Source organism: Diadema antillarum, unplaced genomic scaffold, assembly GCF_040938485.1.
Source record: "Diadema antillarum isolate AM-2024a unplaced genomic scaffold, OU_Dant_1.0 scf00000163, whole genome shotgun sequence".
Classification (NCBI taxonomy): Eukaryota; Metazoa; Echinodermata; class Echinoidea; order Diadematoida; family Diadematidae; genus Diadema; species Diadema antillarum.
Genome location: NW_027271052.1, coordinates 1,823,312 through 1,844,483, shown reverse-complemented (window position 1 = coordinate 1,844,483; position 21,172 = coordinate 1,823,312). Strand labels below are relative to the sequence as shown.

Genomic DNA, 21,172 nt, shown 5'->3' with positions numbered 1-21,172 from the left:
ACAAAAATAGTAAAATTATAATCAGGATCCAAATCATGATTTTTCATCATGCCAGGCATTCACACGAGATTTGGATCACGATCCAAATCACTCTCCCAAACTGCCAGTGAACCCCCTTAGAGTGGTAAGGGGCGTTGCAGATACCCTTATCAATACCAAATCCTAAACATTAATTTTTAACCAGGAGTAGAAGTTTAGTATCTAACAGAAACCATTGCTAAGCCATATTACTCTTCTTTCTTTTTTTACAAGATTATTATGAATGCAACATATCACTTGCTTCTTTAGCATCTTTGATATGAGGTACTTTTGGTAGTGGATTAAAATCTGACTAATTACTTCCTATTTCAAGTCTTGTAGTAAAGAATGAAACATGTGAGTAGGTTACTCATGCTGATAAATGAGAAACGTTAAATTAGAATGCATTAGTTAAGGAATTTCCACACACAAAAAAAATCCAATATCATTTTCACTACAGTTTTTACAAAACAAATAAGGTTTTCCTTCTGAAAATGCCAACGAATGCACTCATTGCATATAGTTTTCACAATCTAAAATTTCTGCAATGAATTTCCATAAAATGGATAAGTCAAGAAAAAAATAATGTAGATAGAATTAGGTTGAGAAAGACATTGGATCAGTCAAATGACCACTGACAAAATCATATGTGGAATTCCAGGACATTTATGGATAGACAAGATACAGAGAACAGAACATGAGCTACCAAAATAGGAGCTGAACATGATGTTACCATGTCCCATCACTCAAGTCAGTGATTAAATTGTGTCTGTGTCTAAATATGACAAATTATCAATTTGTTGAATTGCCTTGAGTTTATAGTGTCTGGGGTTTGCCTATTTGAATAGCAATAATCTGGTGAATCCTGAGGCTTTCCACAAACAGATGAAGTAGAAGAGCTAGTATTGTACAGATGATGACTAGCAGGGCAGGAAACAGAGATTATTCCAGCAAAAGGTTGTGAAATAACAGTTTTCTTATAACCTCCCTCAAGTACAGTAGCCTTTCAAACCCTGAGACAAAAACATTTTGTTTGTTTCAACAACTAAAGTCATTATCTACTCAGCATTTCATCATGAGGAGTAGTCAAGGTATTCTTGGAATACAAACTTGGAATACAAAACTTATTATTTCATTATGTGTCACAATATAATAAGCATTAAATTTTCTGCCTTTTGGAAAACATTGTAACAACAATTATTCCACCTTCATGCGACCAGGTCTGCCCAATCACTTTAATACAGATATTCGTTGAATCTCCAAAATGTGCATTGATACAATTCATCACAAGTTTTTGAAACAGAAAGGTTTACCTTTCTACAGGATTTTAATTGACCCTGTTTCAGACATAAATATTCTGTGTCACAATGGTTACCCTTTGTTAAGCATGATCTTTTTACACATGCAATCAAATTGTATTCGTGATGACATAGTTTCTTATACATCACAGTCCACAATGAGATGATAGGTTGTTGTTGTTGTTTTTGAGATATGATGTATGCCACTGATGTAATAGCAAAACACTGATTTATTTTGTGTTTCCATTAGTTTTTAAATGTTTCATTGTACATTCAAAGATATTGTAATAGCTGAATTGTTACTCCCACAAAATGTTATCTTATAGAAGAGGTTTTTAGCAGGATACTTCAAAGTAAAGTCAGAAAGATACTTGTGCACTTCTACCATGGTTGAAATTTATTCCAAATATGCCCGGGTTTAAATGAATTCCAAGCATGCTTTTTGATGCAGAAACAAACTACGAATACCAAATGCATTGAGTCTTCAATAAACATTTGCCTTATCCAAACATATAGCAATTTACATATAATTTCAGTTTCTTTCAAGACAGACCCATGTGTTTCTAAAGAGTAAGTTTACTCAAACCAGAAAGCAGACTTGTTCAGTGTACATGTCATTATGATTTTGTGTTCTTAAGTTGTATTTCTTCCCATGGAAATCCCCCTAGTTCTTGTTCAGATTTTGGATGCATCTGCATCCGTTAGAAGGAGTGATCCATCATCGGAGTCCCCAGATTAATACAATGGCTCACAGACTTACATGGCCTGCTTAAGAAACAAGACGCCGGAAAGGGGGGAGGGGGGGGGGGGGAATGGGGGGCTTCATGAATTATTCAAACCATTCCAAAATTCAGGTGGCACATATAAATACTGCATTTCTATGTCCAGCTACATCTCCGCTTCTGCTTTATTTTACAGGCTAGGGTCAGGAGGTGTGTTCAGCTAGATGGAGAACAACCAGCAGCAGAGTGTGTTTAGATACTTGATATTTCCCTGCATATTACTGTGTGTACATGCATAGCTTAAGCTTGCCATCTTGGTACAACATATTTGTAAGAATCTGATTGTGATGTGGGAAACTAAAAGTGTATCGGTTAGTGTGACTGGTTAACAGATTGATCCTAAAACCATTTAATGGTCACAATGATAGGATGATTTGTGACAACTTCTACCCCACTATAATGTTTCCAACTTTCGATAAGTACTGACTTACTTTTTTTTTTTCTTCTACTTCTTTTGTTGAGGTCAGATCTCGTACAGTCTTTCCTTAACTGATAAAATGGCAAGTGTTGAAAATAAAATCAAAGTAGCAAGTAGACTTTAATCTAATTCAGCTAAACATAATATGTTAAGCTAAATTATAGAAGGCACACATGTTGCATGTGCAAGGCTAGTTTATATATCTGCACCATGTAAAACTGTACATTACTCCATACTACTGTAAAGTGGAAATTTTCATGTGAGTTTTTCTTTCAGGCTTGACCAGGTAAGATGAATTCTGCATGTTTTTGACTCAGTGGAATCAAAATATAGAATATTATTACATACATTTTGTGTAACAACAACAAATGTGCATGCTTTTATTTTTGTGCTAGTTTCATGTCAAGCTCAAATGAGCACAATATTCCACACTGTTAAAATTAAGATAAGAAGGCATATGATACACCATGTGAATATAAAAATGAAATTAGAAGCAATTCAGTTTAACCACCTTTCATTGAGGGGACATTAACCATTAGGTTGATATTCAAAGAGATAACACCCTCCTTTTTGAGAGATTACATTTTATTTTGTTGCATATTTCAGAGTATAAAAAATTTTGTTTTGTACATTTTCTTCTCTTGTGATAGAGTAAGCATAAAGTATTTTCTGAGGGAGAGGGGGCAATTATCTAAGGCCAAAAAAAAAAAATTGTTGCATTGGCGTAACATGAGATTTTCAAATAGGGTCGGTCGGGCGGATTTTTTATTTTTTTTTTTTTTTTTTGGCTACCTGCATTTTACGTCTAAAACTCGTGCTCAGCTCAGTAAACAGTTACAACTGCTGCACCGAATGTACTGTGTTCATCTATTCTACAAATCATTTATGAGGCCGATATTACTGGAATTATACCCCTTCACAGAATTCAAAGATGTTGAAATCCCTATCCTGAATGTTTTCACTTCATATTTTACTATTTTGACTTAGATAAGATAGATGCAAATTGACCCATATGTACGATCTTTTCATCGCACACGGCGATCTCTATTACAGTCCCACATATACAGATTCGTGTAAGTTTTCCACACAAGAAACCTATGGCAAAACTGTGCACAATACATCGCAGTCTGAATGCTACGTATACACTGAATAAATCTTGTTAGAGTACGTGTCCGTGTTGGAAACAGATGACGTACTGATCAAGGAAGGCTTATGCGAGGCGCTAGATCTCTCCCTCGTACATCCGATATCCCCAGAGCCATTTCCACTTCCGGGTTTGTGCGATCGCGATCGCAATCAACAAGATATTTGATATCGATAGCAAAAAAAAATGATAAAAAAACATGGGGTCGGCGGAATTTTTAGGGTCGGGCGGGTTACGCCAATGCAACAATTTTTTGGGGGGGGCCTAATCAATGTGTTTTGTGTTTTTTGGGAGGAGGGTGAGCATGTCAAAGTTCAGATGATCTGGTAATTTCTGTAGGTTGCAGGAGGGACTATTTATCTCTGGTCTGGATGCTACAGCTGTACTTGCTTTTTTCTTCTCTTGTGATAGAGTAAGCATAGAGTATTACTGCAAATGTCATGTCATCATCCTTGACCTTTGATCTTACTTTATGAAGAGACTTTCATACTTAGCCGCATTTTGAATCTGTGAAATTTTGTGGAAGGATATACTGCAAATACTTTGGTGCATTATCTTCATATCATGCTATGCTTTTGATGACCGAATAACTTTTTTTCCTGTGATGATCATGTATAGATTATAGCAAAGTGTGGTTAAACTAGGTATTCCTGACCCAGAAATAGTCCATTTGTGCAAAATCTTAAAACAGATGGCTTATTACGATAGTGAAAAAAAAAGAGAGCGAGATATTGCAAGTCAGTTTTGTGATGGCTGACAGCAAGCAAGGTAAACAGATGCTCCATTTATTAGTTTCATTGTAATGACCATTACGTTAAGTACATGGATGACGTCCAAATATTGGGAACAAGATCGAGATTTGTCCGCTAGATACATGTCACTCCTCATTTTGCCATTTCCTCAAAACACCAATCTGTAAAGTGTGTTTGTGGGAACATGTTTTCATTGCATGTGGATCATCTCTGTCTACTGTGGTGTCAGGAGATGGTTGATGAGTTGAGAAGTTTGGTGCAGTGTGCCCAGGAGCTCTTTTCCTTTGATCTATGACGGGTCATTCTCACTGTGTGTCAGCTCCTGCCTCACTCTCTCACTGTTTGTTTGGATAACCTAGTGTCCCATCCTCAGAGGCAGCTTATTCCCAGAATGAGTGTGAATGTTGTCTGTCTGACTGGCATGGCACCTAATGGCTGGGTGTCATACAAGGCTCCCCAGAGATTACTTGCTCTGGGTAATTCATCACTAACATTTTTCACATTCAACACACACACTGTATCCATGATATAATTATATGTCTCTTGGTCACATTATTTTCAGAAGGGAGTCACTGGTGTACATGTGTATGTAATGTGAGAAAAGAATGGTCTTATACATAAATAGTGGCCAATGTCAGAACTTGTCGATTATAAAATCCTAATAAACTGAAACCACTTTGAGGATGATACTGACAAATGATTTACAAAATCATTTACTGTTTCATTTCAGTGTCACTATTGTGAAAAATTGCTGTAATTTCTGTTTGCTGAGAGGAAATGCATCATGTTAACACTTTCACCACAAGTTTATTACAATCCTTACTCTACCTAATATTTGTGATGTACGCATAGAAGTGAGAGATATTCCATTGCTGACCAAATTATGCCAAAATTTGAAATTCATTATATTGGCAGAGAAAGCGAGAGTGATTTATCTGAAATCCAACAAATATATTAAAAAAGTGTATATTTGTGTGATTTTTTTTTCTGAATTTGTTTCAGGTGTGAGTCTTTTGTAATTTTTGTAACCTGGCCATTTCCTTAATGCACCCTCTTTCCTTAATGCACCCTCTTTCCACATTAGCGGATGGAGAATTAATAATCTAGACACAGAATCTTTGTTGCATGCATGCAACATAAAGTCGGCATACAAATTTTGAGTATCACATGAAAGTTTATTGCACGGATGCACCCTGTATGTTAAGAAGCATGGGATATATTGTAGTTTTCATTCTGTAGAAAATAATCATTTTGTCTTTTCATGATTTGAAAACTATTGTATTATGTGCATACAATAGCATCTCAGCACAAAATGCAGTCCTTACAGTGTAGTCATCTTATCCATTTTTTTGCCTTTTTTCTCTTTCATCTCTTTCTTACTGTCATTATTCTGCGTGGGCAACATACTTTTTATCCATGTTGAATCCACATGTGACCTTGTTTTCCTCCAGGAGTACTATGAGATCAGGAATACTGTGAGATTCACAGTCCTGGAAGTGTGATTTGCAACATAGATTTATTGTAGCAGTTATGGCCTTCAAAGGATGGTGGATGCAGCTTGTTCTGAGGATGAAACTGCCATTAAGATGATTACCTTTTTATGCTAATAACCATGTCATGCAAAGTAGGCACGGTCTATGGATGAGTATAAGCCAGACTCTGTTGCTTGTCTTCCAATCAAACTTAGTGTGAAGAGGCTCTCAATGCCACATGTCTTTGCATAGGGTGACAGATGTGCTTCAAAAGAGTATGATGGAGATATATCTAAATCCATCTCATGAATTCTTGGTTTTACACAGAGATGATATCATGAAAGAATACAGAGTGTTCTCAAGCTATTATAAAAGAAAGAAAAAGATGTAGTTTTGTTCAAAGTGGCTCTTTTAGTCCTTGAACCGACCCCAAACCTGCTTCATTTTGTTATTTCTCTAATGATGCAGAAGTGCATAATCATAGATAATCATGTTGATGTTGGTCACAAAGATATCTTGTTGCAAAGCCTGAACATTAATGTGTGAAATGTTAGAATATGAGCCATAAAGTAGAGAAAAAGAATTGACTTGTCCACTGATGACCTGGAAACCAAGGAACTTCCCAGACATATCTCTTATGCAAGTCTATATGACATGTGTAGTGTGCCTCAGAAGTCTGTGATTACCATTCAACAGTAAGACATGCCAGTGACACTACCTTTGACCAGTACATTACATACCACTGACTACTAATATCAAGATGATTACTTGACAAATGATTGTTAGTTTACAGCATCAAATTTCTGCATCACAGCAAATGATAAAACATTCCCCTGTTGTACAGATGTATGTTAGGCAACCTGTATAATGTCTCAGTAGGTTTTCATCCTATTGTTTAGACAGACATGTACAATGTGTATGATGCCATAGTGTTGCAGTTTCAAAACACTCAGAGTCATTTGCTTAACTACACCTATCATCAATCTTTGTCGCACCACACGAGTCTCTCATCAATGTTTTCTTAGTGTAATTCATTTTAACATAAAATTATCACCAAGATTATAATTCCTAGAAAATGAGTTTTGCAGAAAGCATAGCTGTCCATCAGGTTTACGACTGTCCCATTTTAATTTTTTTAAATTTTTTTTTTTGGGTCGGGGTGGGTTGGATTGTATTTGGATGTGACACAAAGAGAAATGAACTTGGAGTGTGCACTTTACTGTTTGCATTTATGTTTTGTTCGTGATAAATCCAGCAAAATTCTCAAGCGTCTGTATCCATGCAGTCTAAGAAAATGAAACAAGACAATTTTTATACATCTCTCCTTTTCTTTCCCTCTCCCTCTCTTTCCCATATTTTGTCCCTACAGACACGAGAGAGAAAACGTCTCCAGAGACTTTGGATAATGCAAGGTAAGTGCTGACTCACCGCCACTGGTACAATAGGTGGCCCTCTATAGACCACTCTAGGCCATTGTTTAATTTGAATAGACACTGACTAATGTGTGTGGCGTGAGATAGGGCAGGAAGCAGGCAGTGTACACAGTTTGACTTATAAGCGCATTTGACAGATGGCAAAGAAACTGTGAGCAGTGGGGGAAGTTGCTTAATCCTCTTTGCTAGTTTTCTTCTGAATATCATTTTTGTAAGTAAAATACGCGGAAATATAAATAGATATGGTATACATTTGGCATGAAACAAGTATTTTAAAGTGTATGCAGGGTTGAGTTAAAGAAACTTAAGTATAGAAGTGCTATCACGTTCTGATATGAAGTTGTTTGGAATTTTCTTTGAATCTCTCATGATGAAAATGTAATCGCTTTATTCGGCCAAAATGTGTCAGGCGTTCTGACTGGAATATCACTGGAGAAAAACTAAGAAATTTAGGAGATGTTTACAAATTGGGATACCAGCTTTTCATTCACTATGATGTCATGCCAACAGGCTGGATAGAAGTTGCTAGAGAGTTGTACTTTGGAGTTCATCATAATTTAGTTCCTTGTTCTTTCCTAGATCTTTGTGACAAATACACTACATCAATTGTTGCTTGACAGGGAATTGAAACAAAAGTTGTTTTTGAAGATTTTATAAATATCTGTTCTTAACCTACAATGTGTTGTAGTTATTAACTCACAGTACTACTGGGATGTTAGCTAAACATAGAGAGTTTTGATGATATCAGACATGTTAAAAGAGTGATACTAAAAACTTTCATCGGCTGCGGATGACAATAAATTTAAATGTTTAAGCTTCTACCAACCTTTAACTTCCTTTAACCAACCTCCCACTACAATTAAAGGTTGGTAGAAGCTTAAACATTTAAATTTATGTTAAAAGAGGCTTGTGTATACCTTGATTTATATTGCTTCACACAAGATCTGAAAGTACAGAGTTCCCTCAGTGGTTTTGTGTTTGCTTGTGTGAAGTAAATGGCCATAGTTTAAAGATGCATAGCTTGGAATCACTGTTCTACAGTACACTCTTACCTCAAGGTTACTTCACTGCAGGCAAACAATACTCTCTTCTTTTAGATGTGCTGAATTTACCTTTTTACATATTTATCGGCATTGTGAAAATTGTGTAAGTTGTACACTTTGTCCATGGAGGATTAGTTCTCTGAGACAAATGCTAATGCATCTAATCCTATAGTAGACAATCTTGGCTTCTTGGAATAAAGTGGATACAAGAAACTGCTCATGAGCAGTTCTCTGCATTGCTTATGCAATTTATCAATTGTCTCTTAATTCCTGTTGCCTTGCCTTCTCAAGTCATGAAATAGTGGTAACCAGCATAGATTTATATGATTTAGGTAGAGAATGTAACAACAGCCCTCCATTTTTGCTTTGATGAGATACACTATGTTAGAATGGTTTCTAGAGCCATTGTCCTTGAATACTTAAGACATCTTTCTATGACTGTAAAAAAAGCTTATGAGTTTCTTATCAGCGTATGCTGCAGTATATGTATGAGACCAAAGGGGCTACCATGCCCATTTTATGCTTGGTAAAGTATAGCTGCAAGGTGTCTAGAGTTGATATCAATAGAGAATTCTTCATGGTTTCTCTCAGGTAGAGTGAGAGAACAGAAAAAGAGACAAGGAATTGAAGCCTTACAATATTGTGGTTTCTTCGCTTTACAAAAAAAAAAAAAAAAGGAGAAGAAGAACTCTAAATATGGATATGTACGATTTCATGTTGATGGACAAAGGGTGATTTGATTCGTGAAATGCTGCAGTGTACTGTAAGCAGTGCTCATCCTATTTAGGATGACCCAGGGCCCCATGTTGACAGATTGGTGTGAAAGTTCATCCGCCTGCAACCTGTGAGAGAGCTGCAAATAGCTCCTAGTGGCCAAGTCAAGTATCCATAAAGTCAAGCTTACAGGGTTCTTCACATCTTTGATGTCCACTTCACCCTAATTGGGTGATTTCTTTACATTTTGATGGGTTCTATGTGATCAAGGCATGGTGGCTGCATCACCTACACCCTCTTGTCAGTAGAGTAACTGTATACCCCAGGCCCTCACTTCTGGGTGGCTTGTTGTCATTATGAGCCCTTCCCTTCTTCCCTTCCTGCCCACCCATCTCACCCCTCCCCACCTGTGTGACAAGAGAAGCAATTCTACAACCCTTCATCAGGATTTATGATCATGCTAATGATTATGAGAGGGGGGCGTGTAAGAAATCCCATCATAGGGAGAGGACTTCCAGACTTCTCCCACCTAGCTTCAGTCGCCTAGTTCATGTCACATCAGACTTTGTAGTATTTCTCCTCTTTTATGAGGGTTCTCTCTGCCATTTGATGGCTTGTTCGTGAGAAATAGTTTCTCTGTGTAAGCCACGCTCTGTAGATGTTGTTGTGGCATTGACTTCATATGGCTGCACCATAAAGACTGTCTCATTCTTGAGGCAGGACACGAAGCTGATATAAAATGCTCGTAATGATTACAGGAGTGCATGCAAGAGGCATGCCAAACAAACATTGCGTGCATCTTACCCTCTAACTCCTTTCTAAAGCATGTCATGTTTCATGTTTACCATTTCATAAATTAGTGTGTTATATGACCTGTGTCATGAGGGGTAAGCCACCGCATTTTAGATGTAGGTGATATTCCAACTGCATATTGTCCATGTCATGCATTTCATTGGATATTTATATGCACATGAAATTAGATTGTTATTGTAATAAAGCTCTCACGGTAATTTTATCCAAAACTGCTTTTCATGCATACTGTCTAGAATAAAGCAACCTTTGTAAGGAATAGATACTTTTGGACAGTGCACTAAAGACAAAACTACTGGCTTTCTCTTTCCTATGATCCCATAATGATGCAGTCACTAGTGGAAGTGTTGTTGACTTAAGTCTTTAAGATGGGTTTTGATATAATGCATCCATTTCAGTTTCCTTTGATTTCTTTGTGTTTTGTGATATTGGTAAAAGGTTTAAATTTATGGCCATTTCTTGCAGTCTTAGATGTTCAAAGTCTGAATAAAGAGTAAAGAATTCCAGCGAGGAGATTACGCCTGTGGAGGAAGAGTTTCTACATCACACAGCTCTTTCCTAGGAATTCATTTAATATTCCAGTTTTTTGACAGTTTTCTTATTCCTGAATGCATAGCAAGATGTATGTGTATGTGGAAGCAGGGGGCTACCAGAATTTGATGAGGAAATGGAAAGGCCTAGGAGGGATTTGGGGGATGGAGAAATGAATAATACATGCAGCAATATTGTGTCCTGCCCTCTCCTAGCTATGCCTTCATCATACCCCCCCCCCCCAAAAAAAAAAAAAAAAAAAAAAAAAAAAACTGGCTGCAAGTGGCTTGGACATAACCATAAGGTGGGCAGGATTGTTAGTGTCAGTTAAGATTGGATTTGTTTCATTACTACATCTTTACTAAACAAGCAAGATTCACATTAAAAGTAGATAAGTATTTTTCTTTTCTTTTGTGCTTCTTTTGTTCTCAAATGGTTTTACAATTTGCCTAAACATGAGTTGTTGTTATTTGCCTCTAGCAATTAAAGCATCAGCAGAGGTATTTGGTTTTTTTATTAGTTTTATAATCCATGTCCATGTTATCTGGCATACAATGTACTTTTGTGATATAAGGATGATATACTGTCCCAATCAAATCCTTTGAAGTAACGTTGTGTCTTCATGTAAAATAGTCTTAGAATTGACAGAGTAGATTACTGTACAAAAACAACATGGATTGGTCATTCCAATAGCAATCTCATTTTTAGGGATTGCGATTTGAAGACATGTTTCAGTTCCTATGTATATGTACATGCGTGTATGTGTGTGCATAAGAATTGAAGCGTGTTGCATGTTTTTCCCATCCCCCTCCTATTCCTGTCTTCTCTAAGGCATGCTCCTCACAATTTATTGTACTAGTATTATTGTGTAAGTTGCAGCTTTGTTTCCAGATAGAGGCATTTAATTTCTGAGTTATCAGAGCTGATGTGACCATTAGTACACTCCTGCTATGGCAAATATAGTGCCACAAATGTGCAGCTCACTTTTAGAATTATGTTATCTTATCCTTCTAAACTGGGTTATTGTGCAACCAGTGATAAATCTTGTCCATCAGCTAGTAGCCTACTGCAGTTCAGTGAGACACATGGTAAGATAGAGTGTATGAGACATAAAACAGTGAACACCTGTACAGATGTCTGACTCTATTCATGTGTGAGCTGTGAGCTGTCTCTAGCATGGCCACTCTCCTGTCTATCCTCTCTGTCTCTTACCAGCTGTTTTGTAGAAATCTCTCACTTATCTCTCAGTCCAGAGGCTGTTTGAAGTCATTCTCTGCCACTTTGATTCATTGCTGCCAGTACAGTTTTCACTGTCTTTAAGATATTTTCTAGCATTGTAGTCCATGCATGAGACTGTCAGGGTAAGATGTGAAGGTAGTGATAGGATATTTACATTGTCTGTGTTTTTGTAATCCAACTCTTCAAAGTACCTTTATGAGACATTCATCAGACCCCTTTTGACACATAAATGATACACACAAATAATACAAATAATGCGAGAGTTCATTAAAACCTCTTTTCTACCATCTCAAATTAGGAGTTTTCATCTAAATCACAGTTGTTCCAAAACTGTGCATAGTTTGCATGTTTATCTTCCCATAATACATTTCTAAGTTGTTGAAAACATGGCAGTTATTTCAGGATGTGAACAAGCTGCCAAAAGTAAATATGTGTGTCATCATTTGAACCTGACACTATCCTAGGTCAACTCTTTCTAGAGAAGTCATCCCAAATTACTGATATAAATCTTTATCGGCAGTTATTTGGTGTTGTTTACCTGTCTATGTGAGGAACATATGGTTGCTCAACAGTTAAGAATATGCACAGGTTAAACCAAACAAAGGATACAGAACTAGAATGACCTCACTAGCAATCCTGCTAGACTTGCTTATCAATTTGAAGACATTCTGCACTCACTTTAAATGCAACTCCTTTTAAAAATTTACTGTATCTATCAGATGCTTCTGTCCATCTAAAATGTGTTTGAGTTCAATCTCACATGTCTATTCATTGTGTTATGAAAAAGAAAAGATTTTTTTTAATGTTGCATTATCTTAGTATTAGAAATTACAAGAATTATTTTATTTCTTGTCATTTCCAACCTTCTTCATATCATTCCTCTGTGAGACACGTAATGATATCTGTCTCTGGAGAAATACTGTCATTCATTAAAATTTTTTTTTAAAGTCTTTGATTTACTGCTTTAAAAAAAAGGGGGAGAAATGTCCTTACATTGAGTCATTTTCACCACCACTGGTTAGATCTACCAGCCAGAGTTACACCCATACCTAATTCATGTTCACTCAGTGTCCGCCTCTTTTATCAACCAAGTATGACACTCCAGGTAAACTGTTCCTGCATTACAAATGGTGAGTGTATGGCTTCATCGCTGTATCCATTAGCCTTCTGACTGGCCTTTCAAAGAGGAAGTCAAGGGGCTGATACCAAGATGTAACATCAATCAAAGCTAGTATCAAGCTGTCACAGCAGCTCATCATTATATTACCTTCTGTTTGGATGTTAGCAAAGAAGTGGGTATTCAGTGACACGAAAACTTGTTTGAAGGTGAGACATGTGATGTACCCGTGCTGTGATTGAACATTGAGGGGGTGTTTGCCCACTCATTTATTCTTGGCATCATGGCTGTCAATCAAAATTTCTCTCAACTGTTGATTTCACAAGTATGGAATTAAGTTTTCACATCTACTTTTTGTAGATTTTAAGGTGCTTTAAAGTAGAGTTCTTATTAAAGTATGCAAAGTCATGTCTGACTGGAGGTATTATATCTATCTTATCCTTGTTACACTTATGTAGTGCAGACTTTATGTAGTCACTACACTATCTTTCCGTTTCCTAGAATAACTAGGCTATGACTCAAATTACTCAATTTCAAGTTTGAAATTTGGTTTGATCACTGTCACATACTTCCTATCTATACATTAAAGGGGCATTCCAGACGATTTTCGTAATTTCACATCTTGTAGTACATAAATCAACAGCTCCTTGTATAGACTTGTGGAATTTATTGTGGCCCCTGAGCAGAGAAACCAATAATCTGGAAATCCTAAACAAATTCCACTGAACAGTGTTGATGACATAGGAGCCTCACATATTTCAGAAATGTAGCAGTGTAATTCCATTACAATATCGCTTGCTTAACAAGTTCACCTGTGTAGAATCTATGCATGCCTTCTTCTTTTATTGTGGTTCCTTGAACCCCAACTCATGCATTCCTATGATGCGGCTGCCATGTCATCATCCTTGTTCATTGCAATTTGTTATAAATTTTGAAAACATTATTCCTCATTCCAGTTACTATAAATTCTGAAACTCTGTACTCAGTATAGCTAATTTATAGTTGTTCAAACATAAAAGTCCGAAATTCTTCCGGAGGTCTACTTTAACACATACAGTAGCTACAAATCACCTTGCAGATCAACCTGTTGAAGACTGCTCAAGTATACTGGGCAGGTGTCTATGGGAAATGCGTAGCAAAATCACTCTGTCCTCAATGGCTTAAAGGGGAAGGCTAGTAACTGATCAGTGGGAATCAGTGGGAATGCTGAGGGATGATTGTTCCAATCCTTGTGGGATTCATTTAAGAGTACATTATATATCTATTTTTGTGTGAAAATTATTTGCTTCAGAATGGTCTCATATTCAAGTAATGTGCAGTTTAATGTTTCCAGGTAAGCGTCCCTGGTCAGTGACGGGGCATTAATCTGCACATTACTTGAATATGAGACTGTTCTGAAGCAAATAATTTTCACACAACAGTAGATATATAATGTACTCTTAAATGAATCCCACAAGGATTGGAACAATCATCCCTCAGCATTCCCACTGATTCCCACTGATCGGTTACTAGCCATCCCCTTTAAGGATATACATATAATTACATGTAATTGATATGTCTGAGCTATGTATGAGATTGGCTACATAGGAATATTTATGCAGGAGTGCATCTATATTTCTTGAAGGTTTTATCCTAAGTAAATGAATTTAATGCTTTGTAACAAAAATAATTATTTTGTAAAAGCAAGTGTGTTTGCTCAAATAAGGCATAAATTAAATCAGAGAACACTTTTAACTGCATTTTCAGCTGCAAGTTTGAGATAAGTCTGGCTCTCTCCTACACTGTATTAGGGTGCTACATAACATTTTTTTTTTTTAAAACCACTTGGCTGGTCGGGCAAACAGATTTTCAAGTTGTTGCCAAACACATGCCCATACATGAATTTTACTTGCCACCACCCCCCCCCCAAAAAAAAAAAAAATGGTCCCAGGATATAAGAGAATGGTATAGAAATCACTTGTAAATTGAACACAATCATTTGAATAAACAGCACAATGTCATGTTGGTTTGAATGCTTGCATTAGGACTTTTTTACACAAGTGTTGGAAAGTTGCTAAAATGAAATTACAGTGCATAGCATCACTAAACAACCATTATCTGTGGGCTTCTGTATTGTTGACTTCATGGATTTGAAGGGGGAACAAGTGCAAAGAAAGTGGCTGCAAAACTTTGTGCTTGCCCAATTCAGGCAAACACTTCCCCCGTTGTTCCAAAACACTTGCCCGACTTTGATTTTTCACTTGCCTTGGGCAATTGGGTAAGCATGTATGGAGCATCTTGACAGTGCTTTGATATGAAAATTTGAACTAACTCTCCTCTCTCAGTAAATTCAGCGTGAGTTTCATCTTTCAAGAATCTTACTCAATGTTTGACTATAGGATGTGAATTTTAGTTGTTTTGCATTTTTCTTGGTAATTTCTATGCTCTGCTTCTATTGCTCCTTGTATCACTTTCTTTCATATGCTGTAATGAGAGACTTTGTAACCACTCTACAGAAACAAGAGAGTTATTACAATCACAAGAGATATTGAATAGAAATTAAACATGTGTAGTTTTCAGTATTTAAGCATACTGTCAAGTAGGGTTTTAATAGAAGTGAGATAGAGTCTTTAGATACAATATGTCTGGGAGAATACTTAGTTCAGAGATTCAAAATAATCAGATGACAGCAAAGATGTCAAAAGCAGGATGAAATGTGGATGAGCATCTCTAAAATTGTTTCTTGAGAATTGTAAGAATATGTCTTCTAGAAGTAGAAATATACTTTACCAGTGCCATAGGTACTAAACTGTTTCAGAAATAAAGTAAGAAAGAAATGTAGAAAGGTATGTGAATGAGGTTTCATCACACTGAACAATGCACAGTTGAAAAGGTGGATGCAGTACTGCAGCAAAACTTTCATTTCACTGTCAGTATTTACAATGTATTTTGTGTAGTGTGTGTGTGTGTGTATGTGTGTGTGTGTTTTTACGCAATAGCGAAATACCTTTTTAGTACATTGCTGTTATGAATTTATGGATTGTCTTATCTGTAAAGTTATATATCAGGAAAATATTTGAAAACTGAATGGGAATAAATCTTTGTACATATCCTTGCTTCTGTTTATTAAGATTAAAGTTTTCATTGTACAGAGACGGAGAGAAAGAAGGATGATGGTCACCAAGTGAAACGTCTTAAAAGATCACTTTGACGTTCCATGTCTTTTAGGGGCAGTAGAAATATTCATGCAATGGTGCTTGAGTCATAAAGTATCCACAGACGTGGCTTTTAGAGCACCTTGTAACAAGGCTAATCCCCATTAAATTCAGGATAGGAGCAACAAACCAACCACGACCAATCCATGGCATTTTTGTCTTGGGAATCTCCATGGCTACCACAGGTGGCAGCTTTTGATGTCATGTAAAGTGGTCGTGCAGTCCCTGCCCTGTGAAATGAACATTATGAGACTTTGTCATAACTTTGCTGCCTGTGGAATATAGATTGGTCATTAGGTTCATGCATTTATAAAAGAGATAAAAGTTTGCCTGTTACTCAGAATGTACAGAAGTGACAGTGTTTACTCGGACACATCATTAATTAATGCCTAGCCTGCTAATGACTTGACTCATGTATCTTTTGTGATATGTGGATGATTAACTTTAATGGATTAGCTCTGTTTTGTGCTCCATAATGTATGGATGCAGGATAGGAAACACACTTTCAATGTGTTTCCACATTTTAGTGTATTTTCGTTATGTCTGCACCATATACTAAGTACATGTAACCGCTGTTATTGAAGGAATTACTATATTAAAAGCAAGACATATTTGTTGCATGAAATCGTCAAGAATTGGAGCCAAAGGCCTTTTTTGAGGCATGAAATTTTCCTGAATTGCCACTGGCATCCAATGCATTATAGCAAAGACAAGAACTTTTTGTGTGAATTTTATCTATAGATGGGAAGCTTGGCTATCACAGAATTGTGAAATTAAAATGCATGCGAAAATTTCTGGTTTTATAGTAGCAAGTTAAAAAGACTGAAACCGTGTAAACCCTACATTTAATGCCTGCGAGAGTGTTTCTTCTTTTTTTTTCCAACTTTCCTGAAAGCTACTTCAATGAAGTCTGATTCCCATCTGATTTAATTTCATGGCAAGGACCTCATGGTCCAGGATTAGATAGGATTAAGGTTTAAGATTAGATGGAAGTGGATCAGCTGGGGCCAGACTATTCTTTGTTTTTCTTGATTTGAGCTTAGTTTTGGGTATACGAAATAAACATGAGAAGTATCAAGATGTCTTACATTGTAGACAAGAACAAAATGAGACAGTTTCTGGTAAGAAACCCATTGGCACATACTGAGCATCTTTCCATAGTCATTGATCTTGTCAACATTTGTTATACAAGCATGTCATGCTTTTAAAAACTTGATGTCTGATGTATCCTCCACCCCAGGAAAACTCCATGAGATGCACCATGTAAGTGGTTAAGTGATAATATGTCTTCAGGAATACACTGCTATGGGGTATTTTATGACATTAATCACTTGTCTCATATGAAAGTTTATAAAAGGGACATTGTACTCTCATTTTTGTCAGTTCTTTGTTCAGGTTGTCATTTCCATAAAGAATTCTGCCAAATGTCATCCATGCCACCTTGGGCCTCGGGAAAGTCTTGCGTGTTCAAATTTTACAGTTCTAAGCATAAGAGAATGTTTGATATCTTTTAAATTGTAGTATTGAGATTTGATCTGTCAACTGAAAGCTATTGACTGCTAGTGATGCATCCTGCCTGTATTGATTTAGGTGGCTGTACCAACATTGCCATGGGCTTGGTAGTCTCCCATTCTGCTGGTTCTCACCACAACAAATTATTTGCACTGTCGTACATGCATACGTGTATCATAAGCTGTACTGAAATGGTGATTCTTGCGCGATGCATCCTTCGTCTCCTCGACTTGACACCTTCCACCATCAGGCGTTAGTGACACTTCAACGGTCACATGGGGCTTCTGTGGTCAGTTATCTCTCACAAGCTAGAAATTACATCCAGACCATGAGCCTTATTCCTGGACACTGCACACTTTTGGTGTTATGCTGAAAGAGCTTCTCGTGTTTAGCGTATGATCATACAGATTCATGCAACAGTGCAGGAAATAATTTCTGCAGTATTCTAAGCATAAAGTATAAAGAGTACAAAATTAAAGAGCAAAGATATGACAGAATGCTTTGTAACACTGACTCCTTTATGGAGGGAATAAAAGGTGATGGTCACTTCAGTTGGGATTTTTCAAAATTCTTGCTGTCTGCAGTCTGCTTGAAGGTTTCTCAGATGGTATACCCTTTGTCAAAACATGATAGAAACTTGCATGTGTGTAACTTGGAGTGGTATATCAAATCTCAGACTCTATGGAGACTGGTAAGATAGGAAGCTTTGTATCCGGACCAAAAGCATACTCTTTTATGGCCACTGTCTGTGTAGAATGCCAAATTTTACCAGAAATTTTGATGTTGTTAGTTACCATGAAAATGAACTTAATGTCATGCAGTGTAATATCTCACTCATTCCTAGTTTAGTATCTACCTTGTATACAAGGGGGGGGGGGAGGTAACAATTGGGAGAAGAAAAATGCTAGCTACTGATGGTGCACTTTCCTGATGAGTGGATCCATAGCCTACAGGGCTTCCTTCGATCAGGTGTCACCGTGTGTACAGACTGGAGGATCCTCACGCAGAGAAAATCCTCTGTTTTGAATTCCTCAGCAGTCCGCAAATCCAAGAAAATTGATTTGACTGTCTCATTGATGCTCACTGATTATCACTCATAAAATGGGTTCGATACCATGTGATGCATTGTCTCTCCCGAGACTTTAAAGCAGGAGTAGGCCCTTTGTTTTTCTTTTTCGTTGGGAGGGGGGGGGGGGGTTGTCACAGGTAAACAAACTAGTGGACTTAAAAGCTATCATGAATCGTGAAATATCATAGTTGGCCTGAGGGATTTCCAGTGTGAGGAAGGGAAAAAAGCATCTCATTAACATCTTATTGATTGGAGTCTGTCTCCGTGGTGACTGTCGCTTTCTCAAATTTTCACATGGTTGACTTTCTATGGTGTGGTGTTTTCTTGTGAGCATTTCCCCACCTCACATGAATCTCTAGTCCTTGATCTCCCCTCCCCCCCCCCCCCCCCACACACACACAGGCATACACACAAGTGACAAGACTAGTGATTGTCAATAAAAGCAACACCACCTGCAGTCAATGCCAATTGTCTGTTGGCATGGCAACTCCAAAGTGAGTGAAGTTAGCCATGTGATGGAGAGGGATGATGGTTAAACTGTTTAGTGATGGGATGGTTGAAATTGAGAAAATGTCCGTTTCAGAGAGATTATCTTCTCCAAAAGACAAATATGCCAGAATAGAAACTATGGACACTTTGTAAAACCTGTCAACCATTGCTTTCATTGTTACATTTGATAGTCTACCTGTAACTTCTAACATCTTCTCACCATAGTCTTTGGGAAGACTTTACTTCAAGAAATTATAACATAAATGCAGAGTAATACAGTGACCATGTTGATGCCATAATGAGCACATTGCCACAGATTTGAAGTATGAAGGAGTACTATTCATTTGTTTCCTGAGCATATGACATTTAATACTCAATTATGAGTCTTTGGAGCTGGAAACCATTCCTGTAAACCATGAATCATTTAAAATATTTACCACTAAGGTATTACTGTCAGACAGAGTAAGTTGACTAACTTGTCTGAGGTGTGTTTATGTGAAGTATCCCAGCTATGTCAATGTTTATTCAAGTTAAGACTTAAAACACATCTCTTTATTTACTGTATTTGCCGGTGATAAAGCCACACATATAAGCCTCATCCCGACTTCGACAATGCAAATAAAAAACAACCAAGCAAACATTGAAGGATTTTGTTCTGATCAAAACTCATCACTTTTCTACATTTTTAATATCAGAAACTTCAACTTTTCTGCATGTTTTTGTATGTTTCATAGCAATTTGTTTATTTATGGTAAGTTTTAGCTGTGTGTCCAGATTCTGTATCAAATATGAAGAATGACTGAGAACGTGTGTGCAAAATGTACCTTTGCCAGAAAAAAAAAAAGCATACATGTTTGTGTCTTCATTCACACACACCAAGGGGGTTTTCCTTGCACACGTTATTCAGTAGCTGAGTACAACATTGCATGAGGTAGCGCTATTGCATGAAGCGAGCATGCAAGGCGAGTTCCATAGAATTATGATTGCCGCTATGGCTTCGGCTATGCAAACTAACAGTAACTTGACGCGCTGTGCTTTGTTTTTGAGATTTTCTTAAATGTCCTCAGAATTGTCAGCTGTAAGTAGGTAATGACAAAAAAAAAAATGTCACCTGATTGCAGAACATAGCATTGTCATAAAAATTATTTATTTCACTGGTTGATTTAGAGTTGGTCGTTAGCACACACTCTTAGAAAAAAAGGTTCTTTTGAGCACCATTAAATGGTTCTCAGCACTGTCACAATAGCGACACCCTTTTTGGTGCTCGTGAGAACCTTTTTAAAATGGTGCTTGTCGGCACCTTTTGCAAAAGGTGCCCATTAGAACCTTTTTCCCGATGAAATGGTGCTCGTGAGTACCATTTGAAAGGTGCCCATGGGCACCTTTTTGACTAAAGATGGGCACCTTTTTGACTCTTTTCAAAAGGTGCTCATGAGAACCATTTCATTGGAAAAGGTTCTAATGGGCGCCAATGTTAAAAGGTGCCGACAGGCACCATTTAAAAAGGTTCTCACAGGCTCCAAAAAAGGTGTCGCTATTGTGACAGTGCTGAGAACCATTTAATGGTGCTCAAAAGAACTTTTTTTTTTTCTTAGAATGTAGTATGTGAATTGATGTCTGTGTATTTTTGGTGTGTTTCACACGCAGTGCTGGTAATTTGCTTCACTGGCACCATTCTTAAAGGTACATTTGTACATAACTGCATTGAAAATGTGCATCACAAACTCATTTGAAATGAAATGAATTGAACTGAATTTCATCTCATCATTCAAACATACGTACAAAACATACATATTAGCAATACATTTCAAGCATGTCAGACATTATCGTTGACACTGGAAAAAAAAAGCAAGGAAAACACACCAATGCACACACAGTTTCACAAGCATGAATACAAACGTGTACATGAAGAGTTTGTTCGCAAAAACCGATAAGTCCATATTTGCCAAATGGAGATATTTGCGATTAAAAGTCAAGAAAAATAAAGAGAATAATAACATTTTTGCTTCTTTTGACCATAACTTCAAAAATGTACCTTTATATGCATTGCCCAATACAAGTATATCATTTAAAAGGTATTATTTTGTACTTTATGACAGAGACCGTACTTCAAAATCTTCAAAAATGGACTTATTGG

General features: G+C 37.0%; 1 protein-coding gene across 1 annotated transcript in view; it reads left to right on the top strand.

Moving 5' to 3' along the window:
- Window positions 1-21,172, top strand: part of LOC139722353 (heterogeneous nuclear ribonucleoprotein K-like) — a 146,659-nt gene that overhangs the window by 27,473 nt on the left and 98,014 nt on the right. Inside the window, exon 2 of the mRNA XM_071633660.1 lies at window positions 7,254-7,296. The gene's annotated coding sequence lies outside the window, so the exon portion shown is untranslated. The remainder of the gene's footprint in view (window positions 1-7,253; window positions 7,297-21,172) is intronic.